The following is a 13,516-nucleotide window of genomic DNA, read 5'->3' on the forward strand; positions in this document are numbered from 1 at the left end:
ATGATCAACCAAACCCAGTAACAGTGGTGGGCAGAGTGGATTTCATTTAAATCATAATTTTGAAGAGAAACTGTAATTTCTGTCCCACAGTCGCTCCTTCTCTGACCCGCTGTTGACTCACCGACAGTCCCATTCACTTTAATAGGACGGCTGGTGATGCGGCAGTGACACAACAAGGTGAGGGACGGCAGCAGGTGAGTGGATGCCCGCTAACAGGCACTGCCATGATGGATCTGAAATGACAGGTGCTCTTTAAATGTAAGGACTCATTCTTGATGGGGGTTAGAATCTCTGTTATACAGTAAAACTTTGGATTGCAAGCACAATTCGTTCCAGAAGCATGCTTGTAATCCAAAGCACTTGTATATCAAAGCACATTTCCCCATAAGAAATAATGGAAAATCAGATGATTAGTTCCACAACCATTTATTCATAGGTCCTTCAGTTTATAGTCCATATAAAAAGATTAGAGCAATGTGATAGGTTGAGTAACCATATAATGTCCATCCACAAATGGCAGCCTCCATATAGGGGATTAGAAGCAAAATCCATCAGGAGCTACAGAGTATAAAAGAGAAGAGAGGCGCCTCTAAGTGTAGCAATATGTTGCTAAATCTTGTACCTTTGTTAAATGTAACCAGGCGCCTCTCTTCTCTTTTATACTTAGTTGTGACATGACACTACTTGTATATCAAGTCAAAATGTATTAAAAAAAAAAATTAGCTTGTCTTGCAAAACGCTCTCAAACCAAGGCTTTACTGTAATTGTAAACAAAATGAAGGTTTCTTATTTAGAATAATAAGCTGTGACGTTAGTAAAACAGCGACATCAGAACCGACTCAGTCATACAGCAGGACCCTCTGATTCCTCCTGTATTGAATTGTATTGTAACTGTACTGTCTGCCTTCATGTTGTAAAGTGCTGTGCAAACTGTTGGCGCTATATAAATACTGGATAATAATAATACAGCCTAATGCTACATAACTAAGCTCCATTTCATGCTGAATAAACAAAATTATTATTGTACCTTAAATAGAAAACTATCTTTAAAATACATTAAAAAACATTTAATAAAAAATAAAAATAAATCAATTTAAATAAATAAAAAATTAGATAAAAGAAAAATCATTGTTTTTTTTTTATGCACCCTTGTGGTGGGTTCAATCACCCAAAGGGTTACTAGATCCAAGTGCCAGCAGCAGCTATATTACCAGTGGTTGCACCCTCCTGCATGGAGTCTCCCTACTCCTGCTGCAACCCCAGTAATATATACCTGAAAGGTTTTCCAAGAAAAGCCGGACCCCTTCGTACAGATCGGGCATAATTAGATTGTAAACTCCAATGAGCCGGGCCTTCTGATTACTACTGTATTGAATTGTATTGTAATTGTACTGTCTGCCTTGTTAATGTAAAGCGCTGTGTAAACTGTTGGCGCTATATAAATCCCGTATAATAATAATAATAATAATAAACGGAATTGTCTGCCCTGTTAATGTAAAGTGCTGTGTAAACTGTTGGCACTATATAAATCCCGTATAATAATAATAACTGTACTGTCTGCCCTGTTAACGTAAAGCGCTGTGTAAACTGTTGACGCTATATAGATCCTGTATAATAACAATAACTGTACGGTCTGCCCTGTTAATGTAAAGTGCTGCGCAAACTGTTGGCGCTATATAAATCTCGTATTTTTATAATAATAATTACTGTACTGTCTGCCCTGTTAATGTAAAGTGCTGCGTAAACTGTTGGCGCTATAGAAATCCTGTATAATAATAATAATAATAACTGTACGGTCTGCCCTGTTAATGTAAAGCGCTGCGTAAACTGTTGGCGCTATATAAACCCTGGATAATAATAATAATAATCAGTTTTGGATGGACAGGCTGGGTCATCAGCATCCTCTATAAATCATACCCGCTGTACCCTCCTGTTTGTGCCATGTGATCAGCTGGACCTTACACAGCAGCACAACAATCCTATACTATATACAAAAGAGCAGACAGACAAGGACCACAATGCTTTGCACAGATCCCCTCTAAAGTATGGACAAGGACTGTAAAAGCAAGGAGTCAGTGACATTACCTCCTCCTGTGGGATCCTCAGCTTCTCCTGTTCTCCTTTCCTAGTAGATCTGTGCTACAAAAGTTACAAAATCCATAAACAATACATTGCAATCTGCTACTCATCACATTACCACTTCCTATTGCTGGGGATTCCCGTGTGCACGCTGATTGGTCAGTCGCATCAATGAGGAAGCACAGTTTGACAGTCAATCAGCAGGAGGCCCCGCCCCTCAGCGTTGATGTCGGAGCAGATCTGTGGCTGAGAATTTCACATGGCATGCAATGCCTGCAGACTGTTTTGTGTGAGGAGAAGGGCAGAGCATAGAAATAAAAGTGTGATAAAAAAAACAGCTTGTAGGAGTTGTACTGAAAAACGTAGGACATGTTGTTTCTGACATGTTGTCTCTCTGTTTTTTGTTTTTTCAGACCAGTGCGTTGCTACATACTACACCGCATTGCAGCTTGCTGCAGCGCATAAAGAGGATTATTTAACCATTTGCCTACTGGGCACTTTTACCCCCTTCCTGCCAAGGCCAAATTTCAGTTTTCAGCACTGTTTCACTTTGCGTGGTCATGCAATACTGTACACATTTTTATCTTTTATTTTTCACACAAATAGAGCTTTCTTTTTCTGCTAGGTAATCATCACTGGCTTTTTTATTTTCTAAATAAACAAAAAATGACCAAAAAATGTTGTTGACGTTTCGCTGATGAGGCTGCACTGATGGACACTGATGAGGTGGCACTGATGGGCATTGCTGGGCACTGATGAGGCTGCATTGATGGGCACTGATAGGCTGCACTGATGAGACAACACTGGTGGGCATTAATGAGATGGGCAATGATAGGCAGCACTGATATGGGACATTGATGAGGTGGCACTGATGAGGCAGAATTGATGGGCACTGATAGGCTTTACTGATGAGGTGACACTGGTGGGCACTAATGAGGAGGCTGCACTAATGGGCACTGATAGGTGGCAATGATGTGCAATACTAGGCAGCACTGATAGGGGACGCTGATGAGGAGGGACTAATAGGCACTGTTTGGCAGAACTGATGGACACTGATTCGCAGGACTGGTAGGCACAGATTGGCAGCACTGGTGTGCACTGTTGGGACAGCACTGATAATCAAGACACTGGTAATCAGTGCCCTGATTATCAGTAAGAATGGGCTCGGGCGTGTTTGGATCGAACCAGCCAGCAAGTCGGCCTTGCACATTGCCAATCATAGGCTATTAAAGGCGGCTATCTGTTTGTACCAGCTTAAGAGAAGTCTAAAGAGTTTCCTGAAGAACTTGGTAGAAGCTGCTGCCTTGGACATTGCACCTACTGTAATTTTTGAACATTTTAATATACAGTGGCTGCTGTTATATATTCTTCTTTTAAGGGCCAATTACTACATGAAAGTTGCTATTAAAGGGCCACCAACAATATTAACTGCTGCCTAGAAGACCTGAGATATTGTTGCTATTTTTGGGTATTCTGTGCTCCCAACCCTTTCTTCAGGGTTTATTGAACAAATAAACGATAGAAAAAAAATGATACCAATGTATGAGTTATGAATATTTATGTGCCTTACTCAACCATTGATGGTTTTGTTTTCCTTTTTGGATATTGTCCCAGTCAGCAGATTGTGCTAAGGCCTAAGAAACTTAAATTCCCTTCCTAAATGGTATATCCAGAAGGAGGTGGAGAAAGAGAGAGCTACCTATTTGGAGCATCTGTAGAAAAATATGGAAGATGGCTACCTTTATGGAGCATTTGTAGAGAAATCTAGAAGATATTGGAACATCTTTAGAAGAGCCAGGAGGAAAAAATTGCTATGGAAGATGGCTGCCTGTATGAAGCATCTTTCAAAAAATCAGGAGTAAAAAATCTGCTTTGAAAGATGGCTACTAGCATTTAGCATCTCTAGTGGAATCAGGAAGTTGGCTACCTGTATGGAGCATCTCTAGAGAAACCTGAAGATGGCTACTAGTGTTGGGATCATTACCTATATGGAGTATGAAACATCTCTAGAGAAATCTAAACTACTAGTAGCCATTACTAGTGTTGAGGCGAATGGTTTGGCCCGAGCATGAATTTGGGCTGAATATTGGCTGTTCATCCATTCGACGACACCTGAATTGTCAAAGCATTTGATTGTTTGTTTGGCCCACCAAGCACCCCACAATGCACTGCATGCCGCACAGTGCATTGGAAGCCCTGATTGGCTGAAGCAATGAAGGATTTGCCCAATCAGGGCACAAAATACTTTCAGAGCCATGATTGGAGAAAATAATGATGACTGTTCCCAATAATGGCTCATTGCTCATAGATCCACCCAGGGCAGGTTTACTGCAGTATATTGAGGTGTTTCAGTGTAGAGTGACAGGGCAGTTTTACTGCAGTATAGTAGTGCATCAGGGAACTTTTACTGCAGTATATTGAAGTGTGGGGGTCTAATTGCTCATAGACCCACCCCCACTATATAAGGATCCCTCCCAGAGCAGCCATTTGCCAAGTGATATTGTAGTGGAGATAGAATAGGACTCTGTTCATCGTTACTAGCAAGTTAGTGTGCTATTGTGATTCTATTATGAGTGTAAGTGTAATGTGAATATAGTAATAGTGCAGCGTGAGTGTAGTGCAACCATTTATTTTTACTTTAGTGTCAGTTTAGTGTTTCAGGGCTTCATGTTTACTGCAGTATATTGAGATGTGTCCGTGTAGTTTCATGGTAGTTTTACTGCAGTATAGTAGTGAGTCAGGGCACTTTTACTGCAGTATATTGAAGTGTGTTAGTGGATGTTTACTGCAGTATATTGAAGTGCGTTAGTGTAGTTTTACTTCATTATATTGAAGTGCTTTAGTGCACTTTTACTGCAGTATATTAAATTAGGTTAGGGCACTTTTACTACAGAATATTGAAGTGCGTTAGTGCACATTTACTGCAGTATATTGAAGTGCGTTAGTGCACATTTACTGCAGTATATTGAAGTGTGTTAGTGCACTTTTACTGCAGTATATTGAAGTGCGTTAGTGCAAGCTTAGTACAGTATATTTAAGTGCATTTTGCACTTTTACTGCAGTATATTGAAATGCATTAGTGCACTTTTACAGCAGTATATTGAAGTGCATTACAGCAGTATATTAAATAAGGTTAGTGCACTTTTACTGCAGAATATTGAAGTGTGTTAGTGCACATTTACTGCAGTATATTGAAGTGCGTTACTGCAGTGGTCATCAACCCTGTTCTCAGGGCCCACTAACAGGCCAGGTTTGCAAGATAACTGAAATACATCACAGGTGATATCATTTGCTGCTCAGTGATTGCAGTATTCTAGTCTGCATCTCCCCAAGGTAATACATAAAACCTGGCCCGTTATTGGGTACTGAGGACACGGTTTATGACCACTGCGTTAGTGCACATTTACTCCAGTATATTGAAATGTGTTAGTGCACTTTTACTGCAGTACATTGAAGTGCGTTAGTACACGGTTACTACAGTATATTGAAGTGCATTAGTGCACTTTTACGGCAGTATATTGAAGTGCATTAGTGCACTTTTACGGCAGTATATTGAAGTGCATTAGTGCACTTTTACTGCAGTGTATTGAAGTACGTTAGTGCACTTTAAGATGGATACCTGTATAGAGCATCTCTAGAGAAACCTGGAAGATGGCTACCTTTATGAAGCATTTTTAGAGAAAACTGAAGATGGTTACCTGTATGAAGCATTTCTACAGAAAACTGAAGATGGCTACCTGTATGGAGCATCTCTAGAGAAACCTGGAAGATGGCTACCTGTATGAAGCATTTCTAGAGAAAACTGAAGATGGCTACCTGTATGGAGCATCTCTAGAAAAATCTGAAGATGGCTACCTTTATTGAGCATCTCTAGGGAAACCTGGAACATGGCTACCTGTAGGAAACATCTCTACAGAAATCTGAAGATGGCTACCTGTATTGAGCAACTCTAGATAAATTAGCAAGATGGCTACCTATGTGGAGCATCTCTAGCTAAATCCAAAGATGGCAACCTGTATGAAATTTATAGAGAAATCTGAAGACGGTTACCCATATGGAAGACAGCTTCAGAGAAGTCTGCTGTGCTTAAAAGTGTCCTGGAGAACTCAGGAGAAGTTGCTGCAATGGACATTGCACCTCATTTTGGAAATTTTAAGGTAAAGTGGCTGCTGTTATATAGGGTCACTTCAATCTAATTGGTTGCTTCTGCTCATAAAGACCAATTGCCACTTAAAAGCTGCTATTAAAGGATCACCAGCAATATTGAATACTGACAGAAATCCTGAGATATTTTTGCTATTTTGGGGTATTCTGTGCCCCCGACCATCTCTCCAGAGTTATTGAATTAATAAACTATAGAAATAAACCATAGGGTTTCATGCCCAACTGCTTGTTTTACCCCATAGTAAACCAAAGATCCATCCTAAGATGTTAAATGCTAGCCTGCTAACCTGTTGTTGGGGTCATTCCACACTGCCCAGGGGTGAGGAGGGCTACAATTGATAAAGTGCTGTGTATCATTGACATTTTGTTTCAGTTAAATACTGGTTTTACCATTTCTCTCATCAGAACTATTTTTTTTTTTACAAATAACAAGGTGTTTTATTGAGAAAAAACATGGGCAATTTACACTTTATGCATTGTTGTGCCAGTGTGTAGTACAGATTCATCAAAGCAGGTTGGAACAGAAAGTACATTTACACATTGTTTTTCTACACATACTAGTACATCATATGAACTAATTGGATAAGTATATGAGCACAGTATATTTGGTGACTGGGTCTATTATCGTAAAGGTGCTCAGGCCCATTAGGTTGTGAAAAGGAATAAAAAAGTGGAAAGCCCATAAATACAAACAGAAATAAAAGCATAAGTATCGTTAAGGGTGTCATTCGGGTACCTCATTGCAGTTAGCAGCATTGCCTAGCCAGGTGTCCCATATCTTGCCATATTTGGTTGGGCATCCTCTGTGGACTTAGATCTCTTTTTTTGTATGGGAGAACCTTGTTATTTGTGGCTATCCATTCCTGGAGTGACGGGGGCACAGCCTGAAGCCATTTTCTCCCTATAAGTAGTCTGGCAGTGAAAAGCGATTCTTGGAGGAATATCTTATGGAATTTATACGAGTCTGGATCTGGGAATATGCCCAGCAAGCATTGCTTGGGGCATAACGTCAGGGGAGATCCCATTTCATCATGAATAAACTTCACAATGCTGGTCCAATCATCCTGTATTGCTGGGCATGACCATAGAATATGGAAGAAAGTGCTAGATGGACTACTGCAGGGGTCTCAAACTGGCGGCCCTCCAGCTGTTGCGGAACTACAAGTCCCATGAGGCATTGGAGGGCTGACATTTCCAAATATGACACCCCATAAGCAGAGGCATGATGGGATTTGTAGTTTCACAACAGCTGGAGGGCCACCAGTTTGAGACCCCTGGACTACTGCATCCTGGGCATAGTGGGTTGTAGCTAGATTTGTATTTGGCCAGTCAGATCAGGGTCAGGTATGATCTATGCAAGATATAGAGTTGTGTGAGGTGGTCAAACAACCTAGTGGAGACTTCTTTACAGGCGTCTAGTGCCTCTTCCCATTCGTCATCCTCCAGCCTGCCCACATCTCCAGACCATCGATCTTTCAGCTTGCATGCAAGAGTCACTGCTGATGGGCAGAGGAGAGAATTATAAAATGCTGAAATTAGTTTGCGGGAGTCTTGTCCTGTTATAATGCATATTATATCCAGATGTTCTATATTAGGGGGGCATCGTGAAATTGTGGCTTGAGGGCGTGGCGGAGCTGGAGATAACAATAATGCATGGAGTTAGGAAGAGTGAAAAAGTGAAGAGTGAAGTTGCTGGAATGACTTCAGAACAGTACCACAATATGCATCTGATAAATATTTCACCCTCTGGTTAAGCCACAGGATATGGTCAGGTACAGTCAACAGTAGGCCTGGGTTGTCCCATAGGGGCGTGTGAAAATGTGTAGTTGGCAGTTTCAGTCTGTGTCTTACCTCTTCCCATATCTTGCAGTGATGGTACAGTAACCTCTTTCGAATTCCCAACATCCAGGTATCAGTAAAGTCTTTGAGAATAATTTGGAAGGGGTGAGTGAGTCCCGGGGCGTGGGGGGAGCATATCAGTGCCAGATATCGGTCTTTATCATTTTTATCTAGGTAAAAGAAGTGGGAAAGTTGCGCTGCCAGATAGTAGAGGTTAAAGTCGGGCAAAGCCACGCCCCCCAGCTCAGTGAGGTTCTTCAGCGTTTGCCATGACAATTTGTGTCGAGCAGTACCCCAAACAAAGGAGTTGAGGAGAGCTTCAATGGATTTGAAGAGTCTGAGAGGCAAATAAACTAGAGGGTGCCAGAGAACGTATAAAAACCCAGGGAGGATGACCATTTCCATCAGAACTATTTTAATGAAAGATGCAGGTGTAGAGGAATTGAAAAAACTTTATAGTGCATGTGTATTGTGGCAGTGCAAGGCCCTGCCTGGGTGAAAACATAGGAGAAAAGGACACAGGATTATCGAGATTACACTTTGAATGGCTCCAGAATGTCTGCTTTGAGTGCAGAAACATGGGTTTTCAGCTCTGTTTTGTCATTCCAGGATCAGGGGATGGAGCTAGAGTTGCCACCTCATCTCTTTAAACCTGAACACATATGAATTACACAGGTTCTTTGGCTGATTAAGGTGGTAATTAAACTCACTTGTTGCCTTATCTGCATTTAATTAGCCTCAGAACCTGTGTAATTCATATGTGTTCGGGTTTAAAGGGATGAGGTGACAACCCTAGATGGAGCTCAGAGACTTCAAAGTGCTTCTCCAATCCTATGCCCAGATTTGACCAAAATCACACCTGTTATAGTCTAGGACAGCCTTTCTCAACCTTTTCAACACAGAGGAACCCTTGAAATAGATTTCCGGTTTTAGGGAACCCCTGCTAAAAATTAGAAAAATCTACAACTCATGATACATTAGTGTGATGGTCAGTGGGAAGAATGGTCCTTACACTTGTGATCATTGGGAAGAATTACCTCCTTACAGATAGCTAAAAAGATCAATGGCGTCAGTGGGAACTTATCTGAGAGGCAGAAATTGCCCAATGCTGAAGGAACCCCTAGCATCCTCTGGAGGAAGCCTGGTTGAGAATCACTGGTCTGGGACCTGACAGTAGTTCAGGGTTCCACCTAACAGACAGGAGGTGTGTGCATAGGAGTCAGGGGGGACGCCAAACCCTCTCCAGGAGACAGAGAGGCTGCACCAGGCAGCCAGAGCATGCAGATTTAGTCTGTGACAGAGCAGCAATGAGCTGATTGAGAGTAAGCTATGGGAGAGCTTGAGTTTAAGGAGCTGTGTGTGTTGGTCTGAGGCTAGACCTAAGGCCTAGACTTGAGGGCTAAAGCAGCTGTGTGGCATAAGAGTGAGCCAAGAGGCTGAAGTATTCTGTTGTTCAAATGACAGTAATGATGGAAACCCCCGCATGGGCAACTGATGTCTTTTGTGAACTTTTCTGTTCTTTTAAATAAAAGTGGACCACCAAGCCCTTAAACAGAGTTGCTGAAATAGAGTTGCTACCATTGAGCTAAGGAATATCCACCAGTTCACAAGTGGTGGAGGATGCGTGCAAGTAATGGTGGAGTTAAGAATCCCCCCATATCTAAACAGTGAGTTTTGCCAAAAGTCCTTGTGCTCTATAGTGTGTGTCAGGGACCATGAACCAGGCAGAGACAGAAAATGCAGTTAAAATCACACCTTAAGGCCTCATGTACACTGTTGCAACAGACGTTTAGGAGCAGTTGGGAGTTTTTTTCAACTGCCCCTGAACTCTCTATTTTATCTTATCTGTCCATGTACACAGGGATGTTTACAGTCATTTCTAGGCAGTTGAGTTTAGAGGCATTTTTTGGAACGTAAAAAAATGCGTTCAGAAGCTGAGTTTACAGGCATTTCAAGTGACAAGCACTTCTAAAAGCTTCCAAGCACGGTAACTTGTGTTTAGCCGTGTTTCGTTTACTGGCATTTTTCATTTTTGGCTATTTAACCACTTCAGCTCCGGACCAATAAACACCTTAAGGACCAGAGGTCTTTTTGCAATTTCGCACTGCGCTGCTTTAACTGGTAATTGCGCGGTCATGCAATATTGCACCCAAACGAAATTTGCGTCCTTTTCTTCCCACAAATAGAGCTTTCTTTTGATGGTATTTGATTGCCTCTGCGATTTTTTTTTTTTGCGATATAAATGGAAAAAGAGCGAAAATTTTGAAAAAAAAAGATATTTTCTTCTTTTTGTTATAAGAAAAATCGAATAAACTAAATTTTAGTCATACATTGAGGGCAAAATTTATTCAGCCACATGTCTTTAGTAAAAAAAATGTCAATAAGCGTATATTTTTTGGTTTGCGCAAAAGTTATAGCGTCTACAAACTAGAGTACATTTTCTGGAATTTACACAGCTTTTAATTTATGACTGCCGATCTCATTTCTTGAGGTGCTAAAATGGCAGGGCAGTACAAATCCCCCCCAAATGACCCCATTTTGGAAAGTAGACACCCCAAGGAAATTGCTGATGGGTATGTTGAGCCCATTGAATATTTATTTTTTTTGTCCTAAGGGATTGAATAATGACAAAAAAAAAAAAAAAAAATTTTTTTTTACAAAAAGTTGTCACTAAATGATATATTGCTCACACATGCCATGGTTATATGTGAAATGACACCCCAAAATACATTCTGCTGCTTCTCCCGAGTACGGGGATACCACATGTGTGGGACTTTTTGGGAGTCTAGTCGCGCACGGCACCCCGAAAACCAATCACCACCTTCAGGATTTCTAAGGGTGCAAATTTTTGATTTAACTCCTCACTACCTATCACAGTTTCGAAGGCCATAAAATGCCAAAATAGCACAAAACCCCCCCAAATGACCCCATTTTGGAAAGTAGACACCCCAAGCTATTTACTGAGAGGCATGTTGAGTCCATGGAATATTTTATATTTTGCCAAAAGTTGCGGGAATATTACAAACTTTTTTTTTTTTGCACAAAGTTGTCACTAAATGATATATTGCTCACACATGCTATGGGCAGAAGTCAAATTACACCCCAAAATAAATTCTGCTGCTTCTCCCGAGTACGGGGATACCACATGTGGGGGACTTTTTGGGAGCCTAGTTAACTAGCTACCTAGCGACACTAGCGACACTGATGCAGCGTTCAGAAAAATTATCGCTTAGTGACACTGGCAAAAGGGGGTGAAAGGGTTAACTAGCGGAAATCAGGGGGTTAAAACCATTATTGGGTAGTATATCGGGGTACCTAGCGCTATAAAAACCTGGCGGTGAACCTAAAAAAATAACTAGCTACCTAGCGACTGTAGCGACACTAATGCAGCGATCAGAAAAACGATCGCTTAGTGACACTGGCAAAAGGGGGTGAAAGGGTTAACTAGCGGCAATCAGGGGGTTAAAAACATTATTGGGTAGTATATCGGGGTACCTAGCGATATAAAAACCTGGCGGTGAACCTAAAAAAATAACTAGCTACCTAGCGACACATGCAGCGATCAGAAAAATGATCGCTTAGTGACACTGGCAAAAGGGGGTGAAAGGGTTAACTAGCGGCAATCAGGGGGTTAAAAACATTATTGGGTAGTATATCGGGGTACCTAGCGCTATAAAAACCTGGCGGTGAACCTAAAAAAATAACTAGCTACCTAGCGACTGTAGCGACACTAATGCAGCGATCAGAAAAACGATCGCTTAGTGACACTGGCAAAAGGGGGTGAAAGGGTTAACTAGCGGCAATCAGGGGGTTAAAAACATTATTGGGTAGTATATCGGGGTACCTAGCGATATAAAAACCTGGCGGTGAACCTAAAAAAATAACTAGCTACCTAGCGACACTAGCGACACATGCAGCGATCAGAAAAATGATCGCTTAGTGACACTGGCAAAAGGGGGTGAAAGGGTTAACTCTAGGGGCAATCAGGGGGTTAAATCTTTATTGGGGGGTGATAGGGGGCTACCCTGGACCTAACACTAACTGTCCTGACAGTTTTTACTGTCACAACTGACACTGAATGCATTGATCAGTAAAGAAATGATCAATGCAATCAGTGACACTGTGACTGGGGGGGGAGGGGGGGCGGGGGGGGATCGGGGGGCGATCGGGGGGGGGATCGGGGGGGGTTTGTGTGCCTGTGTGTACCTACATGTCAGTGTAGTGTTCGTGCAGACTTACTTTTACTCTTCTCCTCGTAGTCCGGTCAAAAAGACCGCCCCGAGGAGAATGACATCACTTCCTCCTTCCTGTGTAAACAATACACAGGGGAGGAAGCTTCTCATTGGCCAGGAGCGATCCAGAGGGGGTGGCCGAAAACGAACGGCCATCCCCTCATCACGGAGCTCTCCTGGACCGAATCGGACCGCCGTAACCAGCGGGAGGGGGTCCGATGGGACCCCCCACCCGCTGGAAGGCAATCACGTAGATGTACGTGATTATGCCTGCCTGTGCCATTGTGCTGACGTACAATGGCAATACGGCGGTCCTCAAGTGGTTAAGTATTTTTTTTAAAACGCTTATAAACGCAAACGCGACAAAACACAGCTAAACGCGGCATGTAAATGTGGCACAATTGAAGTTTTAAACGTGAGTTACTATCTAGTAAAATCGTTCATGAGAGGTTGTAAAAACGTCCTGTGTACATGAAGTCCAATTCCACAAACTATCACCTGATTGTGGTTTTCTCAATCACAGTGAAATTCCTTCTTTCTGAGATTGGTAGTGGCAACTAAGCGAGTCATCTTCCTCCAGATGGTGGGGCAGATAGCAGGACTGTGATTGGCTTTAGCAGTGGCCAATGACAGTCCACCTCCTGGAAACAGGGACCCCCCCACCTTAGCAGAACTGCACCCAATCTCTTCCCTATCACAAAAGCAGATGATTGCAGCTACAGCAAAGTTAGATAACCAAACAATGGTTCCCATCTTTTACAATGTGTGGGGGCACAGTGCCTCCCCTTCAGTGCAGGTGTGGCATGGGGAATTATGAAATTGGAATGCATTAGTGTCTCACTGACACTTCCCTGCGCTGCTCTGCTGATGGGGAGGGAGTCGAGTGCCAGCAAAAGAGGCTTTGTGTGCCGCTTGCAGAACCAGTGCTGGGGGTTGCCTACCCCTGCTGCAGTGGCATCACTAGGGGGTGGCTTTTGGGGCTATAGCCCCGAATCTGGGGCCCGTAGCTCGGAGTCTTAGAAGGGGTCCCCAAGGGGAGGGGAGGCTCTCTGGGGACCCTGTTGTAAGTGGGGGGGCTCTCTAGGGACCCTGATGCAGGGGGAGGCTCTCTGGGGACCCTGATTTAAGGGGGAGGCTTTCTGGGTACCCTGATGCAAGGAGGAGACTCTCTGGGATACCTGATGCAAAGGGGAGGCTTTCTG

The 13,516-nt window shown here is 42.6% G+C and overlaps 1 protein-coding gene across 2 annotated transcripts in view; it reads right to left on the reverse strand.

Annotated features, from left to right (window-relative positions):
* The window catches only part of TNIP1 (TNFAIP3 interacting protein 1), a 119,487-nt gene extending 117,197 nt beyond the window's left edge, over positions 1–2,290 (reverse strand). Inside the window, exon 1 of one of the 2 annotated variants that reach the window (XM_077468322.1) lies at positions 2,198–2,290. The gene's annotated coding sequence lies outside the window, so the exon portion shown is untranslated. Of the gene's footprint in view, positions 1–2,085 lie in introns of both variants that reach the window. The other variant, XM_077468321.1, reaches the window with a different exon arrangement.
* Between the last annotated feature and the right edge of the window lie 11,226 nt (positions 2,291–13,516).

The sequence above is a fragment of the Lithobates pipiens genome, unplaced genomic scaffold (genome assembly GCF_037356315.1).
Source record: "Lithobates pipiens isolate NorthernLeopardFrog02 unplaced genomic scaffold, aLitPip1_a1.2 Scaffold_8, whole genome shotgun sequence".
NCBI lineage: Eukaryota > Metazoa > Chordata > Amphibia > Anura > Ranidae > Lithobates > Lithobates pipiens.